Source organism: Acipenser ruthenus, chromosome 38 (assembly GCF_902713425.1).
Source record: "Acipenser ruthenus chromosome 38, fAciRut3.2 maternal haplotype, whole genome shotgun sequence".
In the NCBI taxonomy this organism is placed as follows: domain Eukaryota; kingdom Metazoa; phylum Chordata; class Actinopteri; order Acipenseriformes; family Acipenseridae; genus Acipenser; species Acipenser ruthenus.
Genome location: NC_081226.1, coordinates 9,760,362 through 9,785,702, shown reverse-complemented (window position 1 = coordinate 9,785,702; position 25,341 = coordinate 9,760,362). Strand labels below are relative to the sequence as shown.

General features: G+C 40.3%; 1 pseudogene; it reads right to left on the bottom strand.

The window, feature by feature from the left end:
* Positions 1-2,136: 2,136 nt before the first annotated feature.
* Positions 2,137-24,740, bottom strand: LOC131707004 (zinc finger protein 345-like; annotated as a pseudogene).
* Positions 24,741-25,341: the final 601 nt, after the last annotated feature.

The window sequence follows — 25,341 nt, the reverse complement described above, 5'->3', positions numbered from 1 at the left end:
ATTCACCTCTTTCTGGATATTATGATAAAACCTTCCTTGTATGCTTTTAAGCTGAGTCTCAGCTGCTCCATCGAGCTCCATAGAGGCACAGCGTCCATTCAAAACTAACACAAGAAAGAGTTCACATCCTTTTTTTATTTAACGGCTGTAATTCATACAGTACTGCATCAATGCCTCTGTAATTTCCATTGATAAATCATTACAAAATAACATCTTAGAGTTTTATTACACTTGATAATCGGTTCTCTTTTCTCTTTTGCAGTTGTAGTTTTTGTTTTGCACTTTGGAAACATGAAAGAAAAAAAAAACAGATGAATATAATTGAAGTAGATTGTAAACCCGACACACACACACACAGCTCACAATATTACAGCAGATATCAGGAAACATCTATTCAGGTAACTGACAGTCTATTCATTATTTACAATCACTCTGCAATATCCATGTCTTCATCCTCTACGTCAGCCTCCTCCACTTTCCTATTCTCATCCATGTCGCTGTTCGTGGTTGAATCATCTCCGCTGATGGCTGAATAGGGGAGGTTAGCAGGGTAATGTTCCTGCGTGGGGATAGGGAGACAGGCAGCACCAACGCGTTTAACTTCAACACTAACCCTTAATAAAATGTTCTTCCTGTTATTAAGCAGTGGTATAATGGGAAGCAGTGGTAAATTGAAAATAACAGAAGCCAGTTTTTACTTTAGTGAAGTAGGCTACAATTTGTTTTTCATTAAAAACGTGTTTATTGAAATTAATGTTCAGCTTTCATATTGAAGCTTGTTGTGGGCGACTCATTCAATCAAACCCAGTAGTGTGGAATTTGCTTTAATCGTTCAAGACGTTTTTCAACTCAAGTAAGCTTATTTGTGTATAACAAACGACACACGAGCCTGGCAGTCCTTCTATCGCAGCCAGTGTCATGTTTATAGCACGAAGCTGAAATGGTAACGTGACAGCGCTGTCTCTGTTTAGCGCACGCAAGAACGTGCAGAATGGATGGAACTCTGTTGAGAATTGGAAGACAACGCATTTGAGAGCAAAACATGTTATGACATTTTTAAATCTCATAGCTGAAGAGGTGCCGGCGCTATGCCTCGTCAAGCCTAGAGGTGCCGGGCTGAGTCCCAGCCAGCCCTGGCACAAATTAACCAATATATATATTTATTTTTATATATATATATATATACACACACACACAATGTAACCCCCAAAGTCACTCTAAATAAATTTAATCAAGTTGCATTCACTTACTAATTCAAATTGTATTTATAACACTGGTCCATTTTAAGTTAGTTGAACATTCAAATTTACTTTAGTTGTTCAAACGTAAATGGTTGAAGTAGAACCAGGGGACTGGATTCCCATCAGCCCTTGCGGGACTTGAACAATTTATTTTTTGAATTGTTTGTTTATTGTGTTGTTGTTTTGTGTGTGTGTGCGGATGCACACGTGTGTTGTGTTTGCTTGTCTCTTGTGTCCCTGGGTGCTTTCTTACACGTGTTCTCCTTGTGTTGTTTGTTTTAGCCCCGTTCGGCGGTCAGTCTGCAGATGTGACGTCACTCCCTTCTCCTTCTCTGCTCCTGCCTGGTTCCAGCACTTGTAAATGCTGCCAGAAGCACAGAAGCAGAAATGCTGCTCTTGCAGCTAATAAAATAACTTGCTGGTTTCACACTGTTTCCTCAGCTCACTTTTTATTGCTAAAATTAATTAAACATTTTCAAACAAACTAAAAATTACATCTAACTTCTCTGTATGAGCTGCTGCCTGTTGTTTTCCTGTGTGTGTGTGTGTGTGTGTGTGTGTGCGCACCGCCCCCTGCGGGCTCGCTATGCTGTGCGAGTGGTGGAAAGTTATGCAAATCACCTACTCAAGCCCGACCAATGAGCAGTGAGGATAAGCTTATATTAAGAGCAGCCTGCGCTCTGCATGTGGTTGTTTTGGCTGGGGCCTCAGAGAGTTAAAGAGGAGCTCCCTGTACTGCAGCCAAGCTCTAAACATGCTGAAGTGTTGCAATACCCAGGAGCTGTGTGCTAGCTGGAACTAGAGGGGAAGATTAACCAGCATCTTGCTAAACAACATGAATTCTGTGCAGCATTAAAATACACAAATCATGACAAATAAAAATAATAAACACATCTAAAAAATAAAATTTATTGCACATTGGATCATTTTAAAAAATGCATGATTAGTTGTGACTTTTTATTTTCATGTTTTTTTCACTACCAAAAAGGCTCTTTCCCAGCAGTCCTCTATATCCTCTGAATGCAGAGTCTGCCTGGGTGCTGCGTCACATGATGAAGGCTCCAGCACTGACAACGACTCAGAGAGGCAGAGCGATAGAACTCAATTTGATACAACAACCTTTAAAAAGTACATTTTGCTAATTTAAATACAAGTTAGACATAGGTGTTGTTTTAGTGTTGCTTACTATTGTTAAATAATTAATCAATTAATTTCACAATTAACACATTTCTCAGTTTTAATTCAGAAATCAATTGTTTCTACTAACTTGGCTTGTGTTTTTCAGACACAGTAAAAGCGGATCAAATGCATGAAAAACACAAGCCAAGTTAGTAGAAACAATTGATTTCTGAATTAAAACTGAGAAATGTGTTAGTTGTGAAATTGGGGCAACCTTGGCCCTCATCGGTTTTACAGTTGTGCCCATTTGCTTGGTGCTGAGCAAGGTTGCCCCACTTGTTTCTTGAAGCTTGTCTTGTGTTTTTGATATCTCTACGTTAAATGGCTGGGCACTTTTGAGAACTTGGCGTTTTTTCACATTTCCAAAGTGTTTTTGTTTCAAATTCATAATGCAAGGTTAACATTTTTTTCTTCATGATAAAACAGTCCCAATTAACATAGTCTTTAAGGTTTCTCTCTTATGTGGATTCGCTGGTGTGTTTTAAGGCTGGCTGACTGACTGAAACTCTTCCCACAGTCAGAGCAGTAATACGGTTTCTCTCCTGTGTGAATGCGCTGGTGTGTTTTCAGGTTTCCTGAATAACCGAAACTCTTCCCACAGTCGGAGCAGCGATATGGTTTCTCTCCTGTGTGAATTCGCTGGTGTGAAACAAGGCTGTTTGACCGACTGAAACTCTTCCCACAGTCAGAGCAGCAATACGGTTTTTCTCCTGTGTGAATTCGCTGGTGTGCTTTCATGTCTCCTGAGTAACTGAAACTCTTCCCGCAGTCAGAGCAGCGATACGGTTTCTCTCCCGTGTGAATTCGCTGGTGGAAAAGAAGGCTGTTTGAATGACTGAAACTCTTCCCACAGTCAGAGCAACAATATGTTTTCCCTCCTGTGTGAATTTGCTGGTGTGCTTTCAGGGTTCCTGAGTAACTGAAACTCTTCCCACAATCAGAGCAGCAATACAGTTTCTCTCCTCTGTGAATTTGCTGGTGTGAAACAAGGTTGTTTGACTGACTGAAACTCTTTCCACAATCAGAGCAGCGATACGGTTTCTCTCCTGTGTGAATTCGCTGGTGTGATACAAGGTTGTTTGACTGACTGAAACTCTTCCCACAGTGAGTGCAGGAATACGGTTTCTCTCCTGTGTGAATTCGCTGGTGTGTTTTCAGGGTACCTGACTGACTGAAACTCTTTCCACAGTCAGAGCAACGATACGGTTTCTTTTCTGCGTCAGTTCGCTGGTGTGTTTTAAAATGCCCAAACTGGGTGAAACCTTTCCCACAATCAGGATATTCTCCAGCTCCCGCCCTCACTTTAGCTGCTGGACTGGAACCTGGAAAATATGAACAGGAAAGAAAATAAGAGGGACTGCTTGTAGGCTTAGGTAGGGATTGAAATAAGCCCCCCTTTGCATAGCAGTTTGATCCCTTCCTAGTTTTACTAGCAGTTTAATAAGACACACCTGTGCTTGTTACCTATACATTGGGGCTAATCAGGCTCATTTTAAAACCTGGAACAGGTGAATCTGCTATGCAATGGGAGTCTTATTTCCATCCCTGGCTTACAGCAGGTGGTGGAGTGGATTAAAGCATGTGAATTTCAGCTGTGGGGGCTTGCAATACATTACAACAGCTTAAAAAAGCAAATAAACTTAAAGCCTTTACATTTATAATGATCTATACAGTACTTTAGAGTTTCTCCCCCTTGGTATAATCCCCTCCCCCTCCCAGAGCAATGGCAACATTATATCTGTATCTGAAGTTCACCAGTATTGAGTCTTATCTTGAACTGATTGGAGTGGTACAGGAAAAACAAATAGCTAGTAATGTAATCTACATGCTCCCTCCCTCTCAACCACACTGTGGATATCACGCAATCGAGAATGACAATGTCACAGCTACTGGGAGTCACTCACCTGCTAGACTGCATTCTGAATGGGAGCGCCCGTCTTCCTTTCCACCTCCTTGCGTGCTGTTGGGAGAGCCTTCCTCTCCAGCGCCTTGCTCTCTCACGCAGATTCTCTCCAGCACCACGCTACACTCCCGCAGGCGTACAGGCTCCAGCTCAGAGATGTTTGGTTTGAAGTCCTCAGATTCTTCCTTCACTGGTTCCATGTGGTCAAACTCTACTTCAGGGGGCTCCTGTTTAATACGGACAGTTTCCAGCACCTCTTCTTGTTTAACAGGAAGGGGTTCTTCTGTCTGGGGGATCTCCCATTTATTGTGCTCAGCTTTAACCTCAGAGACCTCTGGCTGGCTGCTGTCACATTGCATCTCACAGAGCTCCTGTTTAATGGGGAGGGAAGCTAGCCCAGAGAACTCCACTCTAATGGGGACCAGTTCAAGGAACTCCTCTTTAATCTGGACAGATTCCATCTTCACACTGTCCATGGCAGCACACGGGATTCTGTTTAGTAGCGGCTGAAAAACAAATGCATGTATTTATTTAAATACAGGATTATGAAGGCCATTCAAGGGGCCGACAACATCTGTCCTTAATAGCAGGGGTGGCTTTGCTAATGAAGGGACATACAATTTCTTGTAATGACTTCATAATACCAGAGGATTTTATCTGTTGAAATGTTTACATAATGTATCCATTCCATATATTATTTATTGCAGATTTCTTTCGAGCAACATGTTCTAACATTTGTTTCAGATTTGGAACATACCCAGTAGTCTCTGCATATAGGAATACCTCCTAAGAGAACACTTTTTGATATAGACTGACTACACAGGGGAAAGTTGACAGAGATTCATTTTTATTTTTTCACTCTGCTATTTGAAGCTGCATCTGTATTGTGAATGACTAGCGTATCATATCGGAGGCATGGATTAGTGATGAGACATTATCACTTTTACAAGTCAATTTGATTATCGATTATCAGTTACGATTATTCTAATAACATCCTTCAAGGGCCAAAAAGTCACAAAAAGGTTTCTGATTAATTTTTCTTTTTATTATTCTAATTAAACTACAATAAACTTCAGTAACTTTTTCAACAGCACTTTCAAACCTAGAAAACATACAGTATGCATTATATTGAAGTCAATACTAAAGCAGCATAAGCAATATATAAACCATACCACTTCACAGAAACCACTTTTAAATAAAGAAAAGCACACACAATCTGACAATGCACTCTCATGCTCGCAACTGCCTGAATCTTCTCTTAAAGTCTTTCGAATCTCTTACACCCCAGGGAATTATGCACAGAAAAAAAATATCCAAAATGATGCGGTATCTGTGAACAAGTGTGTGCAAAGTAACAAAACTATTGTGCAGTTGTATTGGGTTCTTCTCTCATACTGGATATGAAAATACTAGCATAAGTTGAAAAATAATAACTAGAAAACAATGGATTTTTTTCTAAATTCCATGATTGATATAAAGGAACACCAGCTCCTTCAGTTTGTCTTCCGAAAGAGAACGCCTCCGATCGGACAGGACAAGATTCCACAGCGAGGTGCTGCGCTCGGCATCGGCTGTATTTACTGCATCGATGTATCTGAAAGCTAATGTTTTCACATTAAGAAGACGGTCAGCTGTCGATGACCAAAACAAGTCAATGTCGAATTTCCCCTGTGGATCGCATCGGCCGTCACCTTCACAGTGCTCAAAGCAAAGCAATGAAAATCTTTTAGTCTCTCGTTTGCTGATATATTTGCAACGTGGGATCTTTGTCGTGGCATTTTCTGGCAGAATCAGTCAATGTTCCCTTTATCCTCAGTGGGTCAACTGCAATGAACTGAAAGCAGCGTACTAACTGGGGATGATCCCGTGGTTAGTACGCAGCTCCGTACTAAACTAGTGCGCAAGTTAGATACCAATTGCAACGAACTTGAGGCTGAAGTTAGTCCTCAGCTGCGTACTAAAAAAGGTATCAATTGCACTGAAGCCAAAAATAACTGCTGCTGCCCTCCAGAGGATACAAAGTATGGGACTAACTTAGTTTAACTCTTGCTATGGACTAAGAATAGTGGAAGACATGTGAAAGTCCCAGAATGTACTGGCAGTTTATTATTGCTGAAATAATAATGTGTGCATATAATACACACATATACAGTGCCTTGCAAAAGTATTCAGACCCCTGACCAATTCTCTCATATTACTGAATTACAAATGGTACATTGAAATTTCGTTCTGTTTGATATTTTATTTTAAAACACTGAAACTCAAAATCAATTAATGTAAGGTGACATTGGTTTTATGTTGGGAAATATATTTAAGAAAAATAAAGTAAATAGAAAAATAAATAGAGTTATAGCCACAAATCTAACAGTAAAAAACATGCGAAAATAACTCGGACCCTATTATTAACCTCCTTGTGCTCCGTGTTTCGGGTGAGACGCTGTTTATGCATAGTTCACACACACCCTATAGTCTCTGTAAGTTGTCTTGGATAAAGGTGTCTGCTAAACTCTATATATATATATATATATATGAGTCAGTTTTCGCGTCCCTCGTTGATCAGTGTTGTACACACACTATGGTATAGCGGTAGTTCGCCTGCCCCTCAATGTAAATACCCAGCTAACACACTAAGACTCAAACACGTTGTCATTAATATTAAACATAAAAACGTCGGTACCTTATTTTTTATTGATTAAATTGTTATATTTTAAATGGACTCGGTGTTGTTGATGACGTCACGCCTGTTCATTTAACAAACAAAGCGTCACAAACAAATAACCTTCAATTAAAATGAATAATACTGTAACTTACCTTTTAGTCTCGTCCACGCCTTACAAAAGGGTATGTAATATCGTTTAACTAAACACACAAATAATAATAATGATAATAATTAACCCGCCTCCTCACGGCTCGGTGTTTATCTCGCGCTGTTTGAGAAACGCCGCGCTCTGTTTGAAGCGTCAGCAGCTCGGAGTTCCCGGATGATGACGCACACCCGCTCTCTGGGATGGAACCGCACAACAGCCTCGCGTTTTGATTGGTCCATGTCTGTCACATGAATGTGTCGTCACACGCGTGGAAAAGCGTGCAGGCATTTTTAACATTGTGATCAGAGAGAGAGAGAGAGAGAGAGAGTGATCTGCTTTCCACAACCTTACCATTAAAATATAATGTGGTATTACACTGTACTGATAGAACAAACTATGGGTGATTACTTTATATGAATGATCATGTTATGCACGAATGTAAGAATTAGCTTTCTGTGGTGGTGTACTTTTTTCTTTCAAGTAGCATATATCTATAATCGTTTTTGAACATGTGAACATGTACATAACCACACTGTTCAAAACTAACACAACAAGAATGCTTTTTTTTTTTTATTTAACGGTTGTAATACATACAGTACTGTATCAATGCCTCTGTAATTTCCATTGATAAATCATTACAAAAATAACATCTTAGAGTTTTATTACACTTGATAATCGGTTCTCTTTTCTCTTTTGCAGTTGAAGTTTATGTTTTGCACTTTGGAAACATGAAAGCAAAACACAGATGAATATAATTGAAGTAGACTGTAAACCCGACACACACACACACAGCTCACAATATTACAGCAGATACCAGGAAAAACCTATTCAGGTAACTGACAGTGTATTCATTATTTACAATCACTCTGCAATATCTCTACTTCAGCCTCCTCCACTCAGAGCCGCCATGCGCCCCGGGGAATGATGGGTACGTTCAGACATTTTGATCATGGTTTGGTTTTTCATTTGTGTAATTTCTTGTTATATTATGTATACTCTTAATATGCTGCATGGATAGATGCTTCTCTGTGGTTTCTGTGTTTCTACGCTTTGAGATGCGTGCATCTAGGAGCTTTATAAAATAAAGATTATTATTATTATAAAATGTCTTCACTATTAATATCCAGGAATATAACTAGCAAACCTCTGATTATTAACAAAACGCTTCACTGCCACACATACTTTTACAGCTTGTTTTCTGTGTACATAATTTAATAAGAAGTTAATAACAGCACCTGTTTATTTTGAGCGAATAAAAGACATGTGGATGACTGCAAAGTGGAAGCCTGAACTGAAAGCAAATTAGTGCTATTTGATTCGCTGGCTGCTCTGAAAAAGCAACCTAAATGTAATGTTGAATTTCATTGGCTGGCTGTGATGTAATGCTTTGTCATTGGCCACTGAGGTGTCAGCCCATGGGAAGAGCGTTTTTATTCCCCCAGATTGTACATTTGAAAACAATGGAAAGAGAAACAAAGAACAGGCAGAAAGGGAAAAAAACTTTATTAAACAAAGTCTGAATATCATTTTCGTTCCAGAATGTAATAAATGAATGTTGTTTCTTTTTTTGTTTGTTTATCGTTGCGGTTGTTTCTAAACCCTGGTTTTCTTTCCATTCTTGGCACGATGAAGGAGTTTTGTCGACTTGCCACCTAATTGGTGCTGTTGGTCCTGCAGGGGCTTGCGTGCTGGGGTGCCTGCACCTCAAAAAAGGAATTAGGCCTCAAATATGTTGGCAATGTTTGTGTAAATCTTTAAAAAATATTCAGAGCTTGAGAAAGTTCCTGCAGCATTGTATCACACATCAGGTTTTGTAAACAAATGTAAATTTAATGTCCGAGGACAAAATTACTCCTTGCTGATTGGTTGTTTTAAGATATTTTTTTTTCCAAAATACTAAAACATCCTTGTTGAACTCAGAGAGGCAGAGCACTGGAACTCAATCTCCAGCACTGAGAAGGACTCAGAGAGGCAGAGCGCTAGAACTCAATCTCCAGCGCTGAGAACGACTCAGAGAGGCAGAGCGCTAGAACTCAATCTCCAGCACTGAGAAGGACTCAGAGAGGCAGAGCGCTAGAACTCAATCTCCAGCGCTGAGAACGACTCAGAGAGGCAGAGCGCTAGAACTCAATCTCCAGCACTGAGAAGGACTCAGAGAGGCAGAGCGCTAGAACTCAATCTCCAGCACTGAGAAGGACTCAGAGAGGCAGAGCGCTAGAACTCAATCTCCAGCACTGAGAAGGACTCAGAGAGGCAGAGCACTGGAACTCAATCTCCAGCACTGAGAAGGACTCAGAGAGGCAGAGCGCTAGAACTCAATCTCCAGCACTGAGAAGGACTCAGAGAGGCAGAGCGCTAGAACTCAATCTCCAGCGCTGAGAACGACTCAGAGAGGCAGAGCGCTAGAACTCAATCTCCAGCACTGAGAACGACTCAGAGAGGCAGAGCACTGGAACTCAATCTCCAGCACTGAGAAGGACTCAGAGAGGCAGAGCGCTAGAACTCAATCTCCAGCACTGAGAACGACTCAGAGAGGCAGAGCACTAGAACTCAATCTCCAGCACTGAGAAGGACTCAGAGAGGCAGAGCACTAGAACTCAATCTCCAGCACTGAGAAGGACTCAGAGAGGCAGAGCGCTAGAACTCAATCTCCAGCACTGAGAAGGACTCAGAGAGGCAGAGCGCTGGAACTCAATCTCCAGCACTGAGAACGACTCAGAGAGGCAGAGCGCTAGAACTCAATCTCCAGCACTGAGAACGACTCAGAGAGGCAGAGCGCTAGAACTCAATCTCCAGCACTGAGAACGACTCAGAGAGGCAGAGCGCTAGAACTCAATCTCCAGCGCTGAGAACGACTCAGAGAGGCAGAGCACTGGAACTCAATCTCCAGCGCTGAGAAGGACTCAGAGAGGCAGAACGCTGGAACTCAATCTCCAGCACTGAGAAGGACTCAGAGAGGCAGAGCGCTAGAACTCAATCTCCAGCACTGAGAAGGACTCAGAGAGGCAGAGCGCTAGAACTCAATCTCCAGCACTGAGAACGACTCAGAGAGGCAGAGCGCTAGAACTCAATCTCCAGCACTGAGAACGACTCAGAGAGGCAGAGCGCTAGAACTCAATCTCCAGCGCTGAGAACGACTCAGAGAGGCAGAGCACTGGAACTCAATCTCCAGCACTGAGAACGACTCAGAGAGGCAGAGCGCTAGAACTCAATCTCCAGCACTGAGAAGGACTCAGAGAGGCAGAGCGCTAGAACTCAATCTCCAGCACTGAGAAGGACTCAGAGAGGCAGAGCGCTAGAACTCAATCTCCAGCACTGAGAAGGACTCAGAGAGGCAGAGCGCTAGAACTCAATCTCCAGCACTGAGAAGGACTCAGAGAGGCAGAGCGCTAGAACTCAATCTCCAGCACTGAGAAGGACTCAGAGAGGCAGAGCGCTGGAACTCAATCTTAAATGCACATTCAGTTGGAAGATTATTTTTCTTTAAAAAAAAAAAATAATAATAATTCTCAGAGAGACCTTACATTGCATTACATAATATTTGGGCTTCTGGTTTTCGTCTGACTTTTCGTCCCTCCTTTATAAATTAATTTCACAATTAACACATTTCTCAGTTTTAATTCAGAAACCAATTGTTTCATGCATTTGATCTGCTTTTACTGTGTCTGAAAAACACAAGCCAAGTTAGTAGAAACACTTGGTTTCTGAATTAAAACTGAGAAATGTGTTAGTTGTGAAATTGGGGCAACCTTGGCCCCCACCTCTTTGATAGTTGTGCCTGTTTGCTTGGTGCTGGCCAAGGTTGCCCCAATTGTTTCTTCCAAGTTAACTTGTGTTTTTGATACAAGTTAGAAGAAACAACTGGGGCAACCTTGGACCTCATCGGTTTTACAGTTGTGCCTGTTTGTTTTCTGCTGAGCAAGGTTGCCCCAAAGGTTTCATGAAGCTTGTCTTGTCTTTTTGATATCTCTACTTTAAATGGCTGGGTACTTTTGAGAACTTTTTTCACATTTCCAAAGTGTTTTTGTTTCAAATTCATAATGCAAGGTTAACAGTTTTTTCTTCATGATAGAACAGTCCCAATTAACATAGTCTTTAAGGTTTCTGTCTTCTGTGAATTCGCTGGTGTTTCTGAAGGCCTTGTTTAAAACAGAAACTCTTCCCACAGTCAAAGCAGTGGTACTGTTTCTCTCCTGTGTGAATTCGCTGGTGTATTCTCAGGTTTCCTGAATAACTGAAACTCTTCCCACAGTCAGAGCAGCGATACGGTTTCTCTCCTGTGTGAATTCGCTGGTGTTTTTTCATGTCTCCTGACTGACTGAAACTCTTCCCACAGTCAGAGCAGCGATACGGTTTCTCTCCTGTGTGAATTCGCTGGTGTGTTTTAAGGTTGCCTAACAGACTGAAACTCTTCCCACAGTCAGAGCAGGAATACGGTTTCTCTCCTGTGTCAGTTCGCTGGTGTATTTTAAAATGCTCTAACTGGGTGAAACCTTTCCCACAGTCAGGATGTTCTCCACCGCCCGCCCTCGCTTTAGCTGCTGGACTGGAATCTGGAAAATATGAACAGGAAAGAAAGCAAGAGGGACTGCTTGTAGGCTTAGGTAGGGATGGAAATAAGCCCTCCTTTGCACAGCAGTTTGATCCCTTCCTGGTTTTACTAGCAGTTTAATAAGACACACCTGTGCTTGTTACCTTCTACATTGGGGCTAATCAGGCTCATTTTAAAACCTGGAATAGGTGAATCCGCTATTTATATTAATATTATATTAATATGCAAAGACCTCCTGTAATGTTTCAGGTCTATTTCCTCTAACACATGCTACAATTATATCTTTAATTAGCATTACTTTACACATTTACAAAAATATCCATATACTGTTACACTGAACATTTATAATGATATATACAGTACTTTAGTGTTTCTAATCCTTGGTATAATTCCCCCCACTCCCAGAGCAATGACTACATTATATCTGTATCTGAAGTTCACCAGTATTGAGTCCTATCTTGAACTGGTTGGAGTGGTACAACAAAAAACAAACAGCTAGTAATGTAACCTACATGCTCACTCCCTCCCTCCCTCTCAACCACACTGTGGATATCATGCAATCTAGAATGACAATGTCACAGATACTGGGAGTCACTCACCTGCTAGAATGCATTCTGAATGGGAGCGCCCGTCTTCCTTTCCACCTCCTTGCATGCTGTTGGGAGAGCCTTCCTCTCCAGCGCCTTGCTCTCTCACGCAGATTCTCTCCAGCACCACGCTACACTCCTGCAGGCGTACAGGCTCCACGTTAGGGATGTTTGGTTTGAAGTCCTCAGATTCTTCCTTCACTGGTTCCATGTGGTCAAACTCTACTTCAGGGGGCTCCCATTTAATACGGACAGTTTCCAGCACCTCTTCTTGTTTAACAGGAAGGGGTTCTTCTGTCTGGGGGATCTCCAATTCATTGTGCTCAGCTTTAATGTCAGAGACCTCTGGCTGACTGCTCTCACATTGCATCTCACAGAGCTCCTGTTTAATGGGGAGGGAAGCCAGCCCAAAGAACTCCACTCTAATGGGGACAAGTTCAAGGAACTCCTCTTTAATCTGGACAGATTCCATCTCCACACTGTCCATGGCAGCACACGGGATTCTGTTTAGTAGCGGCTGAAAAACAAATGCATGTATTTATTTAAATACAGGGTTATGAAGGCCATTCAAGGGGCCGACAACATCTGTCTTTAATAGCAAGGGTGGCTTTGCTAATGAAGGGACATACAATTTTTTGTAATAACTTCATAATACCAGAGGATTTTATCTGTTGAAATGTTTACATAATGTATCCATTCCATATATTATTTATTGCAGATTTCTTTCGAGCAACATGTTCTAACATTTGTTTCAGATTTGGAACATACCCAGTAGTCTCTGCATATAGGAATACCTCCTAAGAGAACACTTTTTGATATAGACTGACTACACAGGGGAACGTTGACAGAGATTCATTTTTATTTTTTCACTCTGCTATTTGAAGCTGCATCTGTATTGTGAATGACTAGCGTATCATATCGGAGGCATGGATTGGTGATGAGACATTATCACTTTTACAAGTCAATTTGATTATCGATTATCAGTTACGATTATTCTAATAACATCCTTCTAGAGGCAGAAAGTCACAAAAAGGTTTCTGATTATTTTTTTTTTATTCTAATTAAACTACAATAAACTTCAATAACTTTTTCAACAGCACTTTCAAACCTAGAAAACATACAGTATGCATTATATTGAAGTGACTACTGGGGATGATCCCGTGGTTAGTACGCAACTGCATACTAAAAATGGTCTCAATTGCACCGAAGCCAAAAATAACTGCTGCTGTCCTCTAGAGGATACCAAGTATGGGACTAACTTAGTTTAACTCTTGCTATGGACTAAGAATTTTAATATCATCCTAAGAGGAATAGTGGAAGACATGTGAAAGTCCCAGAATGTACTGGCAGTTTATTTTTGCTGAAATAATAATGTGTGCATATAATACACACATATATATATATATATGCCATCACTATATTTGAAGCATCTGCTGCCTGTACGGATATTGTAATAGTAACATAAAATTACACTATGACTACAATACTGTTAACTACTAATAATGAAGGAAGGTGTGGGCAGCATTACAGTCATGCATGTAGAGCCTGTAGGATGCGATAGTAGGTTTTTTGGGGGGGCGGGGGGGCAGCAAGTCTTTTCATTCCCTTTAAGTTGAGGGGACTCGACACTGGTGGTTCTTAGGGGTGAGCAGAGATATTGAGGAGTAGGGACACAGTGGGTAGAATGTGATTTAAGTGTTATTTTATGTAGTAGGACCTGGGGGCACATTGAAAAAATAAAATAATCAGTGCTCTTCTCAGGGTGTTTTTAGAAGTGATTATCTAGGATACGTCTTCGGAATACCACCCCTTCCCTGTTTTGTACTACCTGTGGTCCAATGACAACGGTGTCGAAACAGCCCGTGTGTGTTGAGTGTCAACATTAAACCAGCTTAGTTTATTTCATGGCATTGCACTTGGTTGAGTATTTTATAGGAAGTCTGTGTGCCATGATATGGAGTACTTTACCATGCATATATATCTTAAATCAAAAAAAAATAAATTATTACATGCAGACATATAAATATATGTTAGAGAAGACTTAATATTTATGTGTAACTGTCGGCCTATTTGTAACATTGTAAAAATGATTATTAGCTCATAATATTGTAAAATACATACATTACTGTTACAAATATTTCAAATGTTCTGATTCAGAGCCACCCCGCCTTGCGCCGTGTCTGGCTCCCTGTAAAAGGATGAAGTGGTTCTGATAATGAATGAATGAAAGAATGATTCAGAGCCCCCTTCAGATCCTGTTTGGGAACAACAACAATGCTTGATCCTCAGTACCGTACTAAATCTGGGGATCAGCTAGTCTCCAACTTTGATCCGCTTGTTTTTTCGATGCAATTGGTACTAACTTAGTCCGCAGCTGGGGATGATCCCGAGATAGTACCGGACTAGCTAGTACGCAACTTTGTACGCAGCTCCGTACTAACTCTGCAAGTTCATTGCAATTGGCCCTATATTACGATCCTGTGTGTTATGGTAATTGTTTATGTATTAAGTTTTAAAATGTTTAGTAAAACAGCATGACCTCCAGTTTTTGGAAAATTGATAAACTGTCAGTAATGAAATACAAATCGAGATGTAAGAGTCTGTGCGATGTTTTTAAACACCCAAAATCAATATAAATGAAATGGCGACATCGAAGGCACAAAGACCTATTTTAACACACATACATACACATACTATATAATATAATTATATATATATATATATGACAAGATTGGCAGAGGGTGAGGCTCAGAGACAGTTTAAAAGTTCAAAAATAAAGTTTTTATTTAAACAAAATACACCAAATAAACAGGCACGAGCACCAAAACAAAAAGATTTCAAACACAAACAATCAACACAAAACAAAACTTACAACACAAATACGGCTTCCAGGCTGGGCATTGCCTTCACTGGTTTCAAAAACTAACAAAACAGCACACACAGAAAAACGCTTCTTCTCCTTCCAGAACTCTCCCCCTGCTGGCAGGCTGAGGCCTCCTTTTATGCCAGGTGGTTGAATAGTAATTGAATAATTAATTGGTGGATTGCTCCCACCTGATGCAATCAACCTGGGCAGGGAGGAGAATTAAACTCCATTCCTGCCAGTATTTCCAAGGGCAGAGCACTGCTCTGCCACAATATATACAATACACACACACACTATATATATATATATATATATATATACACAAACACACACACACACACATACACACACACACAGATACATATATACATATATATATATATATATATATACACACACATACATACATAGCCTTGCAAAAGTATTCAGACCCCTGTCCAATTCTCTCATATTACTGAATTACAAATGGTACATTGAAATTTCGTTCTGTTTGATATTTTATTTTAAAACACTGAAACTCTAAATCAATTATTGTACGGTGACATTGGTTTTATGTTGGGAAATATTTTTCAGAAAAATAAAGTAAATAGAAAAATAAATAGAGTTATAGCCACAAATCTAACAGTAAAAACATGCGAAAATAACTCGGACCCTATTATTAACCTCCTTGTGCTCCGTGTTTCGGGTGAGACGCTGTTTATGCATAGTTCACACACACCCTATAGTCTCTGTAAGTTGTCTTGGATAAACTATATATACATTGAGCTAAAAAATATATAAAATATACAAACATGTTGTCATTAATATTAAACATAAAAACATCGGTACCTTATTTTTTATTGATTAAATTGTTATATTTTAAATGGACTCGGTCTTGTTGATGACGTCACGCCTGTTCATTTAACAAACAAAGCGTCACAAACAAATAACCTTCAATTAAAATGAATAATACTGTAACTTACCTTTTAGTCTCGTCCACGCCTTACAAACGGGTATGTAATATCGTTTAACTAAACACACAAATAATAATAATGATAATAATTAACCCGCCTCCTCACGGCTCGGTGTTTATCTCGCGCTGTTTGAGAAACGCCGCGCTCTGTTTGAAGCGTCAGCAGCTCGGAGTTCCCGGATGATGACGCGCACCCGCTCTCTGGGATGGAACCGCACAACAGTCTCGCGTTTTGATTGGTCCATGTCTGTCACATGAATGTGTCGTCACACGCGTGGAAAAGCGTGCAGGCATTTTTAACATTGTGATCAGAGAGAGAGAGAGAGAGTGATCTGCTTTCCACAACCTTACCATTAAAATATAATGTGGTATTACACTGTACTGATAGAACAAACTATGGGTGATCACTTTATATGAATGATCATGTTATGCACGAATGTAAGAATTGGCTTTCTGTGGTGGTGTACTTTTTTCTTTCAAGTAGCATATATCTATAATCGTTTTTGAACATGTGAACATGTACATAACCACACTGTTCAAAACTAACACAACAAGAATGCTTTTTTATTATTTAACGGCTGTAATACACACAGTACTGTATCAATGCCTCTGTAATTTCCATTGATAAAACATTACAAAATAACATCTTACAGTTTTATTACACTTGATAATCGGTTCTCTTTTCTCTTTTGCAGTTGAAGTTTATGTTTTGCACTTTGGAAACATGAAAGTAAAAAACACAGATGAATATAATTGAAGTAGACTGTAAACCCGACACACACACACACAGCTCACAATATTACAGCAGATACCAGGAAAAACCTATTCAGGTAACTGACAGTCTATTCATTATTTACAATCACTCTGCAATATCTCTACTTCAGCCTCCTCCACTCAGAGCCGCAGAGAGCCGTCATGCGCCCCGGGGAATGATGGGTACGTTCAGACATTTTGATCATGGTTTGGTTTTTCATTTGTGTAATTTCTTGTTATATTATGTATACTCTTAATATGCTGCATGGATAGATGCTTCTCTGTGGTTTCTGTGTTTGTACGCTTTGAGATGCGTGCATCTAGGAGCTTTATAAAATAAAGATTATTATTATTATTATTATTATTATAAAATGTCTTAACTATTAATATCCAGGAATATAACTAGCAAACCTCTGATTATTAACAAAACGCTTCACTGTCACACATACTTTTACAGCTTGTTTTCTGTGTACATAATTTAATAAGAAGTTAATAACAGCACCTGTTTATTTTGAGCGAATAAAAGACATGTGGATGACTGCAAAGTGGAAGCCTGAACTGAAGGCAAATTAGTGCTATTTGATTCGCTGGCTGCTCTGAAAAAGCAACCTAAATGTAATGTTGAATTTCATTGGCTGGCTGTGATGTAATGCTTTGTCATTGGCCACTGAGGTGTCAGACCATGGGAAGAGCGTTTTTATTCCCCCAGATGATTGTACATTTGAAAACAATGGAGAGAGACAGAGAGAACAGACAGAAAGGGAAAAAAACTTTATTAAACAAAGTCTGAATATCATTTTCATTCCAGAATGTAATAAATGAATGTTGTTTCTTTTTTTGTTTGTTTATCGTTGCGGTTGTTTCTAAACCCTGGTTTTCTTTCCATTCTTGGCACGATAAAGGAGTTTTGTCGATTTGAAGCCTAATTGGTGCTGTTGGTCCTGCAGGGGCTTGCGTGCTGGGGTGCCTGCACCTCAAAAAAGGAATTAGGCCTCAAATATGTTGGCAATGTTTGTGTAAATCTTTAAAAAATATTCAGAGCTTGAGAAAGTTCCTGCAGCATTGTATCACACATCAGGTTCTGTAAACAAATGTAAATTTAATGTCCGAGGACAAAATTACTCCTTGCTGATTGGTTGTTTTAAGATATTTTTTTTTCCAAAATACTAAAACATCCTTGTTGAACTCAGAGAGGCAGAGCACTGGAACTCAATCTCCAGCACTGAGAACGACTCAGAGAGGCAGAGCGCTAGAACTCAATCTCCAGCACTGAGAAGGACTCCGAGAGGCTGAGCGCTAGAACTCAATCTCCAGCACTGAGAACGACTCAGAGAGGCAGAGCGCTAGAACTCAATCTCCAGCACTGAGAACAACTCAGAGAGGCAGAGCGCTAGAACTCAATCTCCAGCACTGAGAACGACTCAGAGAGGCAGAGCGCTAGAACTCAATCTCCAGCACTGAGAAGGACTCCGAGAGGCTGAGCGCTAGAACTCAATCTCCAGCGCTGAGAACGACTCATAGAGGCAGAGCGCTAGAACTCAATCTCCAGCACTGAGAAGGACTCAGAGAGGCAGAGCGCTAGAACTCAATCTCCTACACTGAGAACGACTCAGAGAGGCAGAGCGCTAGAACTCAATCTCCAGCACTGAGAACGACTCAGAGAGGCAGAGCGCTAGAACTCAATCTCCTACACTGAGAACGACTCAGAGAGGCAGAGCGCTAGAACTCAATCTCCAGCACTGAGAACGACTCAGAGGCAGAGCGCTAGAACTCAATCTCCAGCACTGAGAAGGACTCAGAGAGGCAGAGCGCTAGAACTCAATCTTAAATGCACATTCAGTTGGAAGATTATTTTTCTTTAAAAAAAAAAAATAATAATAATTCTCAGAGAGACCTTACATTGCATTACATAATATTTGGGCTTCTGGTTTTCGTCTGACTTTTCGTCCCTCCTTTATAAATTAATTTCACAATTAACACATTTCTCAGTTTTAATTCAGAAACCAATTGTTTCATGCATTTGATCTGCTTTTACTGTGTCTGAAAAACACAAGCCAAGTTAGTAGAAACACTTGGTTTCTGAATTAAAACTGAGAAATGTGTTAGTTGTGAAATTGGGGCAACCTTGGCCCCCACCTCTTTGATAGTTGTGCCTGTTTGCTTGGTGCTGGCCAAGGTTGCCCCAATTGTTTCTTCCAAGTTAACTTGTGTTTTTGATACAAGTTAGAAGAAACAACTGGGGCAACCTTGGACCTCATCGGTTTTACAGTTGTGCCTGTTTGTTTTCTGCTGAGCAAGGTTGCCCCAAAGGTTTCATGAAGCTTGTCTTGTCTTTTTGATATCTCTACTTTAAATGGCTGGGTACTTTTGAGAACTTTTTTCACATTTCCAAAGTGTTTTTGTTTCAAATTCATAATGCAAGGTTAACAGTTTTTTCTTCATGATAGAACAGTCCCAATTAACATAGTCTTTAAGGTTTCTCTCTTCTGTGAATTCGCTGGTGTTTTTGAAGGCCTTGTTTAAAACAGAAACTCTTCCCACAGTCAGAGCAGCGATACGGTTTCTCTCCTGTGTGAATTAGCTGGTGATTCTGAAGGCCTTGTTTAAGACGGAAACTCTTCCCACAGTCAAAGCAGTGGTACTGTTTCTCTCCTGTGTGAATTCGCTGGTGTATTCTCAGGTTTCCTGAATAACTGAAACTCTTCCCACAGTCAGAGCAGCGATACGGTTTCTCTCCTGTGTGAATTCGCTGGTGTTTTTTCATGTCTCCTGACTGACTGAAACTTTTCCCACAGTCAGAGCAGCGATACGGTTTCTCTCCTGTGTGAATTCGCTGGTGTGTTTTAAGGTTGCCTAACAGACTGAAACTCTTCCCACAGTCAGAGCAGGAATACGGTTTCTCTCCTGTGTCAGTTCGCTGGTGTATTTTAAAATGCTCTAACTGGGTGAAACCTTTCCCACAGTCAGGATATTCTCCACCGCCCGCCCTCGCTTTAGCTGCTGGACTGGAACCTGGAAAATATGAACAGGAAAGAAAGTAAGAGGGACTGCTTGTAGGCTTAGGTAGGGATGGAAATAAGCTCTCCTTTGCACAGCAGTTTGATCCCTTCCTGGTTTTACTAGCAGTTTAATAAGACACACCTGTGCTTGTTACCTTCTACATTGGGGCTAATCAGGCTCATTTTAAAACCTGGAATAGGTGAATCCGCTATTTATATTAATATTATATTAATATGCAAAGACCTCCTGTAATGTTTCAGGTCTATTTCCTCTAACACATGCTACAATTATATCTTTAATTAGCATTACTTTACACATTTACAAAAATATCCATATACTGTTACACTGAACATTTATAATGATATATACAGTACTTTAGTGTTTCTAATCCTTGGTATAATTCCCCCCACTCCCAGAGCAATGACTACATTATATCTGTATCTGAAGTTCACCAGTAGTGAGACCTATCTTGAACTGGTTGGAGTGGTACAACAAAAAACAAACAGCTAGTAATGTAACCTACATGCTCCCTCCCTCCCTCCCTCTCAACCACACTGTGGATATCACGCAATCTAGAATGACAATGTCACAGCTACTGGGAGTCACTCACCTGCTAGACTGCATTCTGAATGGGAGCGCCCGTCTTCCTTTCCACCTCCTTGCATGCTGTTGGGAGAGCCTTCCTCTCCAGCGCCTTGCTCTCTCACGCAGATTCTCTCCAGCACCACGCTACACTCCCGCAGGCGTACAGGCTCCAGCTCAGGGATGTTTGGTTTGAAGTCCTCAGATTCTTCCTTCACTGGTTCCATGTGCTCAAACTCTACTTCAGGGGGCTCCCATTTAATACGGACAGTTTCCAGCACCTCTTCTTGTTTAACAGGAAGGGGTTCTTCTGTCTGGGGGATCTCCAATTCATTGTGCTCAGCTTTAACCTCAGAGTCCTCTGGCTGACTGCTGTCACATTGCATCTCACAGAGCTCCTGTTTAATGGGGAGGGAAGCCAGCCCAGAGAACTCCACTCTAATGGGGACAAGTTCAAGGAACTCCTCTTTAATCTGGACAGATTCCATCTTCACACTGTCCATGGCAGCACGCGGGATTCTGTTTAGTAGCTGCTGAAAAACAAATGCATGTATTTATTTAAATACAGGGTTATGAAGGCCATTCAAGGGGCCGACAAAATCTGACCTTAATAGCAGAGGTGGCTTTACTATTGAAGGGACATACAATTTCTTGTAATGACTTCATAATACCAGAGGATTTTATCTGCTGAAATGTTTACATAATGTATCCATTCCATATATTATTTATTGCAGATTTCTTTCGAGCAACATGTTCTAACATTTGTTTCAGATTTGGAACATACCCAGTAGTCTCTGCATGTAGGAATACCTCCTAAGAGAACACTTTTTGATATAGACTGACTACACAGGGGAAAGTTGACAGAGATTCATTTTTATTTTTTCACTCTGCTATTTGAAGCTGCATCTGTATTGTGAATGACTAGCGTATCATATCGGAGGCATGGATTAGTGATGAGACATTATCACTTTTACAAGTCAATTTGATTATCGATTATCAGTTACGATTATTCTAATAACATCCTTCTAGGGGCAAAAAGTCACAAAAAGGTTCCTGATTATTATTTTTTTATTCTAATTAAACTACAATAAACTTCAGTAACTTTTCCAACAGCACTTTCAAACCTAGAAAACATACAGTATGCATTATATTGAAGTCAATACTAAAGCAGCATAAGCAATATATAAACCATACCACTTCACAGAAACCACTTTTAAATAAAGAAGAAAAGCACACACACAATCTGACAATGCACTCTCATGCTCTCAACTGCCTGAATCTTCTCTTAAAGTCTTTCGAATCTCTTACACCCCAGGGAATTATGCACAGAAAAAAAAAATATCCAAAATGATGCAGTATCTCTGAACAAGTGTGTGCAAAGTAACAAAACTATTGTGCAGTTGTATTGGGTCCTTCTCTCATACTGGATATGAAAATACTAGCATAAGTTGAAAAATAATAACTAGAAAACAATGGATTTTTTTCTAAATTCCATGACTGATATAAAGGAACACCAGCTCCTTCAGTTTGTCTTCCGAAAGAGAACGCCTCCGATCGGACAGGACAAGATTCCACAGCGAGGTGCTGCGCTCGGCATCGGCTGTATTTACTGCATCGATGTATCTGAAAGCGAATGTTTTCACATGAAGAAGACGGTCACCCGTCCCTGACCAAAACAAGTCAATGTCGAATTTCCCCTGTGGATCGCATCGGGCGTCACCTTCACAGTGCTCAAAGCAAAGCAATGAAAATCTTTTAGTCTCTCGTTTGCTGATATATTTGCAACGTGGGATCTTTGTCGTGGCATTTTCTGGCAGAATCAGTCAATGTTCCCTTTATCCTCAGTGGGTCAACTGCACTGAACTGAAAGCAGCGTACTAACTGGGGATGATCCCGTGGTTAGTACGCAGCTCCGTACTAAACTAGTGCGCAAGTTAGATACCAATTGCAACGAACTTGGAGGCTGAAGTTAGTCCCCAGCTGCGTACTAAAAAAGGTATCAATTGCACCGAAGCCAAAAATAACTGCTGCTGCCCTCTAGAGGATACCAAGTACGGGACTAACTTAGTTTAACTCTTGCCATGGACTAAGAATTTTAGTATCGTACTAAGTGGAATAGTGGAAGACATGTGAAAGTCCCAGAATGTACTGGCAGTTTATTTTTGCTGAAATAATAATGTGTGCATATAATATACACACATATACAGTGCCTTGCAAAAGTATTCAGACCCCTGACCAATTCTCTCATATTACTGAATTACAAATGGTACATTGACATTTCGTTCTGTTTCATATTTTATTTTAAAACACTGAAACTCTAAATCAATTATTGTAAGGATGTCATTGGTTTTATGTTGGGAAATATTTTTAAGAAATAAACTGAAATATCTTGCTTGCATAAGTATTCAACCCTTGTGCTGTGGAAGCTCCCAGTTTACACCGATGAAAGAAATTGCCCTAACGAGGACACAATTACCTTACCATTGGCTTCCACCTGTGAACCATTAAAGTTGCTGTCACATTTTCTGGATAAAAACCCCACTGTTGAAGGATCATTGGTCAGGCTGTGAATCTGAAGGAAAATGAAGACCAAAGAGCATTCTATAGAAGTTAGAGATAAAGTAATACAAATGCATAGATCAGGGAAAGGGTACAAAACAATATCCAAGTGTTTGGATATCCCAGTGAGCACAGTTGGATCAATAATCAGGAAGTGGAAGCTGCATCACACCACCCAGGCACTGCCAAGAAAAGGCCGTCCCTCAAAACTCAGCGCTCAAACAAGAAGGAGACTTGTGAGAGAAGCCAGAGAGAGGCCAACAATCACTATGAAGGAGCTACAGAGTTCAGTGGCTGGGAGTGGAGTAATGGTGCACCAGTGAACCATATCAAGAGCTCTGTATAACACTGGCCTGTATGGGAAGGTGGCAAGAAAGAAGCCGTTACTCAAAAAGTACCATCTGAAAGCACGTCTGGAGTTTGCCAGAAAGCATGAGAGTGACCCAGCTGCGATGTGGGAAAAGGTTTTGTGGTCAGACGAGACCAAGATAGAGCTTTCTGGCCAAATCTCAAAGCGCTATGTGTGGCGCAGACCTAACACTGCCCATGCCTCAAGACACACCATCCCTACAGTGAAGTATGGTTGTGGCAGCTTCATGCTGTGGGGATGCTTCTCATCAGCAGGGACTGGGCATCTTGTTAAAATTGAAGGAAGAATGGATGGAGCAAAATACAGGGAAATACTGCAAGAGAACCTGCTTCAGTCCGCTTAAAAACTGAAGCTTGGGAGGAAATTCACCTTTCAGCAGGACAATGATCCCAAGCACAAGGCCAAAGCAACATTGGAGTGGCTCAAGAACAAAAAGGTGAATGTCCTACAGTGGCCCAGTCAAGGTCCTGATCTCAATCCCATTGAGAATCTGTGGCACTATTTGAAAATTGCGGTCCACAAGCGTCGTCCAACCAACCTGAACAACCTGGAGCAAATCTGCCAAGAAGAATGGGCCAAAATCACTGCGACACTGTGTGCAAAGCTGGTACATACTTACCCCAAAAGACTTAAAGCTGTTACTGCAGCGAAAGGTGGCTTTACCAAATATATGTGTGGGGGTTGAATACTTATGCAAGCAAGATATTTCAGTTTTTTATTTTTCTTAAAAATATTTCCCAACATAAAACCAGTGTTACCTTACAATAATTGATTTTGAGTTTCAGTGTTTTAAAATAAAATATCAAACAGAACGAAATTTCAATGTACCATTTGTAATTCAGTAATATGAGAGAATTGGTCAGGGGTCTGAATGCTTTTGCAAGGCACTAATTTATATATATATATATATATATATATATATATATATATATATATATATATATATATATATGAGTCAGTTTTCGCGTCCCTCGTTGATCAGTGTTGTACACACACTATGGTATAGCGGTAGTTCGCCTGCCCCTCAATGTAAATACCCAGCTAACACACTAAGACTCAAACACGTTGTCATTAATATTAAACATAAAAACGTCGGTACCTTATTTTTTATTGATTAAATTGTTATATTTTAAATGGACTCGGTGTTGTTGATGACGTCACGCCTGTTCATTTAACAAACAAAGCGTCACAAACAAATAACCTTCAATTAAAATGAATAATACTGTAACTTACCTTTTAGTCTCGTCCACGCCTTACAAACGGGTATGTAATATCGTTTAACTAAACACACAAATAATAATAATGATAATAATTAACCCGCCTCCTCGCGGCTCGGTGTTTATCTCGCGCTGTTTGAGAAACGCCGCGCTCTGTTTGAAGCGTCAGCAGCTCGGAGTTCCCGGATGATGACGCACACCCGCTCTCTGGGATGGAACCGCACAACAGTCTCGCGTTTTGATTGGTCCATGTCTGTCACATGAATGTGTCGTCACACGCGTGGAAAAGCGTGCAGGCATTTTTAACATTGTGATCAGAGAGAGAGAGAGAGAGTGATCTGCTTTCCACAACCTTACCATTAAAATATAATGTGGTATTACACTGTACTGATATAACAAACTATGGGTGATTACTTTATATGAATGATCATGTTATGCACGAATGTAAGAATTGGCTTTCTGTGGTGGTGTACTTTTTTCTTTCAAGTAGCATATATCTATAATCGTTTTTGAACATGTGAACATGTACATAACCACACTGTTCAAAACTAACACAACAAGAATGCTTTTTTTTTTATTTAACGCTTGTAATACATACAGTACTGTATCAATGCCTCTGTAATTTCCATTGATAAATCATTACAAAAATAACATCTTAGAGTTTTATTACACTTGATAATCGGTTCCCTTTTCTCTTTTGCAGTTGTTGTTTTTGTTTTGCACTTTGGAACCATGAAAGTAAAAAACACAGATGAATATAATTGAAGTAGACT